We start from the raw sequence: 5,261 nt of genomic DNA, 5'->3' as shown, positions 1-5,261 counted from the left end.
GTGGTAGTATATTCTGATACTTTCTTTCTTCAAATAATATTCATCCTGGTTTTCTCATTGGGTTTCCAATATATAGTCAGAAATAAACATTTTGGCAAATGAAGAATAATAAAAAAAGTGGGCACTTTTTCACTTTTTCCTGTAATCGTCAAGAAATAAAGTGACAGTAACAATCATATTTATAAATCAAATAATAGAGCATATCATACTTATGAGTTATAAACATGGATGTTTGTATGTATACAGAGGGGACAAAACAAGGAGCACTGTCTATAATAGTAGGTGGTAAAATAAAACATTAGAAGTGAGAGAAAAAGTGGGGAGATAAAGTATTAATATAAGGAAATGGGCATGTGCTATGTAACAGTTTGATAGACTGTTAACTTTCACTAAGCAAGAATGCATTAAGTGATATAATCATCTTTATAGATCCAAGCAGTTTTGAAAAAATCAAACTGAATAATAGAAATGTCATGCATTCACTAATATGATTTGTTTGGAATCTTAAAGTCACTGAATGTCAGGTTAAAGTAATCGTGGAAAATTATTCTCATGATCTTGCACAGAATATATTAAGCGAAGGAGTACAGAGACCTTACACTATTGTTACAGAGGATCTAGTATGGGAATGGTGTTTGGAAGATATCTTTCCCACAAGGTCAGAATGTGGGGACCAGAGAAAGCTGTAACATGGTAAGAAAACCTATAGGACATAAGAAATATAATTATGCATTGTAGACTAAGTGTTTAAATGAAATTCTATAGTGTTTCTATTATGTGGGCTCTAGAGGAAAGGATGTCTACACTGTCTTCCCAAATGTGTGCACCAATTGACAGCTGTCCCTGTTTGTGCCTGATTTTCACAACATATAAGTTTTTGAAATCATAGCTGTTACTCATAATTCAAATAAATAAGAAAGCTAAATATCTACTATGCATCACACCTTGTCTTATAATCTTTGGATTCATTATTGAAATATCTAGTTCCATTCTGGTGATTCAAAGTTTATACTAATATTCTCATCTTATTATTGAGGATATGTCTTGTGACAGTAATAATCAAGAAATGTTCTGATGTTCCATTTGAAATAGGTTTTTCCAGACAATTTTCTTTGAAAAAGCTAAAAACTTAAAATGCAATAATACATGTTTTATTGCATCTTGAAATTTATATACTTTGTACAGTAGCTTCATAGTTCTTATTTTTGTCAACCAAATTCCGCAATGTGCTCTGCTGGAAAAAGAAAAGCTTTTGTCCAAGATAGTTTCAGCTATTATCATAGCAGGTATAGCACTTATTTTGTTGCTGAAAGAGGAGAGTGAAAAGTTGGCTTAAAGCTCAACATTCAGAAAATGAAGATCATGGCATCTGGTCCCGTCACTTCATGGGAAATAGATGGGGAACAGTGGAAACAGTGTCAGACTTTATTTTGGGGGCTCCCAAATCACTGCAGATGGTGATTGCAGCCATGAAATTAAAAGACGCTTACTCCTTGGAAGGAAAGTCATGACCAACCTAGATAGTATATTCAAAAGCAGGGACTTTACTTTGCCAACAAGTTGGTCCGTCTAGTCAAGGCTATGGTTTTTTCAGTAGTCATGTATGGATGGGAGAGTTGGACTGTGAAGAAAGCTGAGCGCCAAAGAATTGATGCTTTTGAGCTGTGGTGTTGGAGCAGACTCTTGATAGTCCCTTGGACTGCAAGCAGATCCAACCAGTCCATCCTAAAGGAGACCCGTCCTGGGTGTTCATTGGAAGGACTGATGCTAAAACTGAAACTCCAATACTTTGGCCACCTCAAACAAAGAGTTGACTCATTGGAAAAGACTCTGATGCTGGGAGGGATTGAAGGCAGGAGAAGAAGGGGACGACAGAGGATGAGGTGGTGGGATGGCATCACCGACTCAATGCACATGAGTTTGGGTAGACTCTGGGAGTTGGTGATAGACAGGGAGGCCTGAAGTGCTGTGATTCATGGGGTCACAAAGAGTCACACACGACTGAGCAACTGAAATGACTGAACCTCCTGGTGAATAATAAAATAGGCTATGAATAATAGCATTTAAACATTTTCAAAATTAATTCAACGTAAGTGAAAAAGTTTGCTTTCACACCACAATTCCCGAAAGGGTTGAAGATTTCAGGTTACTAGAAGTACAAAGTCAGAATACCAAAGAAAACTTTAACTATTTTTCAGGGATGCTATCATTTAAAAATTTAACAGTTTTAAGTAATTTGTCTCAGAGCTAAAGAAGTGAGTCAGGAAAGAAATTGTAGAATCTCATGTTTTTCCTCCAATTGAACTGTTTTCATTAAGCTCAAATTCATGCAAAGAGAGTGTTCCAGAATTCAATTGATAATATTGAATTTTATTATTTGATGGACTTCTCTAATGGTCCAGTGACTGGGAGGCTGCCTCCCAGTAAGGGACACCCATGGGTTCAGTCCCTGGTCCAGGAAGAGTCCATGCAATAGGGCAGCGGGGCCTGTCTCCACAACTACTGCACCTGCTCTCGAGAGCCAGCAAGCCGCCCTTACTGACTTCTGCTTGCTTTAGAGCCAGTGCTCTGCAGCAAGGGGTGGGGGTCGTCATCTCAATGAGAGACCCAGAACCACAGCTAGCAGTGGGGGACCCCGTGTGCAGCAGCCAGGACCCAGCACAGTCAAAACTAAATAAATAAATACTGGATTTTATTATTTGAAATAGAGCGAGCAGGGTTTAGTCTGTTTTAGTTCTTTGTTTTCGATAATTATGTCAACACAAAATTATCATTCACGGTGGAATTACTATTTAAGTGACACTAGCTATTGAAATAAAGTGGGAGTCTGGCATTTTCAGCAACACTCTTAACGGAGACCCACTGAGCTCAACACATTTTCTGATCTCTTACTATTTCAAGTTTTGGTTCTTACCCCTGTAGATCAACATTCATATTTTGTCCACAGGAACCAAGCAAACCAGAGTGCTGAGGTCACTTTCATTGTCTCGGGCTTCTCAGACTCTCCTCAGCTCCAGCTGCTCCTGTTCCTAGTCTTCCTGACCATCTACACAGTCACTGTGCTGGGAACCTGGGCATGATCCTGATCATCAAGTCCAGTTCCAGGCTCCACACGCCCATGTACTTCTTTCTCAGCCACTTATCTTTTTTTTTTTTAATTTCTGTTAGTCGGCAGTAGTTACACCCAAGCTATTAGAAACCTTGATTTTAGAAGACAGAATAATCTCCTTCATAGGATGCCTCATGCAGTTCTTCTTTGTCTGCATATTTATGGTGACAGAGACATTCCTCTTGGCAGTAATGGCATATGACTGATTTGTAGCCATTTGAAACCCTCTTCTCTATGCAATTGTCATGTCCCAGAAGCTTTGTTCCTTGTTGGTGCATCATACTCTTGGAGTATAGCCTGTTCCTTAATATACACATACTTTTTGTCAACGTTATCCTTTTGTGGGACTAAGTTCATAAATAACTTTGTCTGTGAGCATGCTGCCATAGTGGCTGTTTTCTGCTCTGACCTCTACATCAGCCAGGAGATCACTTTAGTCTCTGCCACTTTCAATGAAATAAGCAGCCTGATGATTATTCTCACCTCCTATGTTTGCATTTTTATCACTGTCTTAAGGATGCCTTTAACTGGGGTGTGCGACAAAGTCTTATCCACCTGTGCCTCTCACCTGACCGCCGTTACCGTCTTTGATGGGATCACCCTTTTCCTCTACTGTGTTCCTAACTCCAGAATTTCATGGCTCATGGTCAAGGTGGCCTCTGTCTTTTACAGAGTAATCATCCCCATGCTGAACCCACTGATCTACAGCCTCAGGAATAAAGATGTGAAAGAGTCAGTGAAGAAAGTAATGAATATTAAATTGTTCTATGATAAAATGTAAAGCTAGAAAGATTTTTTGAGAGTAAGAGTATCTCAATAGCAGATTGAATCGTAAACCTAGTTTAACCTTGCAATTGATTGGCCAATTTCTGTTCACTCTTTTATTTTATTAAAGTAACTTTAAAATTAGAAATTAAAACAGAAATAAAAGGTTACTTAAACTAAATTTTTGATACAGAATTGTAATTTTCTTCTGTGTATAATATCTGACCTTGTAATTGTCCTGGTTAAACTTCAGTTTGATCTAAATCATGTGAAATGTAGGACTTTTGAAATGATCTAAAGAGTTATAGCCTACAATAAGGAAGTTTACTTTTTAATATAAAAGTAGTAAGTTAAGAGCTGCTCAGCATAAAACTGTAAGTATCTTAAGAAAGACTATTAATTCCATAAAAAACACTTTGGCTTTGGGAGATTCCTAGGCAAATAAAGACAAATAAGAAATATGTCTACCTTAAATAGTTCAGAATATGGCATAAACTATAATTGACAATATAAATAGATGTAAAATATTTTCTATGTGCTAGTACAAGAAAATGATACAAACGTTGGAGATATATATATCTATCACTTAAGTTTTTCCACTTACATCATTGTGGTTGTACTTTTTAAAATTTATTTATCTATTTATTTTACTGGAAATTTTACTGAGGTAATTTTTGATTCATTACAAGTTATGGCATGTTTAAATCATTTCTCCCATGGTTTAAAGTTTAAATAACAACAGAGAAATTGATTATGATTTAATATACAGATTTCAGTAAAGCATTAGGTATTCACTGATGAAAAAGAAACATTTATTGTCGCGGTCATTTAATGGACTGGAACCTGATGGTCTGGAGTCGACGATAAGAAAATGAAAGAGAGAAAGAAGCTAATATTCCCTGGTTTACACAGAGAACCAATAAAACCCCTAGAACAGGGCTTGCACTGCTCACAAGGCACAGGGCGCCCTCGAGAGGAGGTCTTTAAAGCCCAAGCAGTAGAGTGAGCTTGGGTTTCCACTCTCCAGAGAATTAGCTGGAGGGAGGGAGAGAGAGAGAGGAGTGGAGGGGAGAGAGAGAGAGAAAGAAAGAAAGACATGGGGACCCAAGCCTCTGGTGGAGCAAGGGTGTTTTAATGATTTTTCTGTGAGTATATATAGGCTGTTGTACAAGGAATTTCTTTCAACAATGATAAAGATCAGAAAACCAAACAACCATACAGCAACATTTGTCAAGGGAACAAGGGATTAACAATGGTCATAAGGCCAGGAAACAATCCATATCTTAAGAAAGAGGATCGAGACTAAGCAGTTTTGTCATAAGGACAATGTTTACTGAAGAAGATTCATGCATGCGTCTCATCCTATGACCTCAGTCCTGGGAGTCAC

The 5,261-nt window shown here is 37.6% G+C and overlaps 1 pseudogene; it reads left to right on the top strand.

The window, feature by feature from the left end:
- Positions 1-224: 224 nt before the first annotated feature.
- LOC101116291 (olfactory receptor 5D13-like) lies at positions 225-3,890 on the top strand (annotated as a pseudogene).
- The last annotated feature ends 1,371 nt before the right edge of the window (positions 3,891-5,261 follow it).

Source organism: Ovis aries, chromosome 2 (assembly GCF_016772045.2).
Source record: "Ovis aries strain OAR_USU_Benz2616 breed Rambouillet chromosome 2, ARS-UI_Ramb_v3.0, whole genome shotgun sequence".
Classification (NCBI taxonomy): Eukaryota; Metazoa; Chordata; class Mammalia; order Artiodactyla; family Bovidae; genus Ovis; species Ovis aries.
This window is presented reverse-complemented; position numbering and strand designations above follow the sequence as displayed.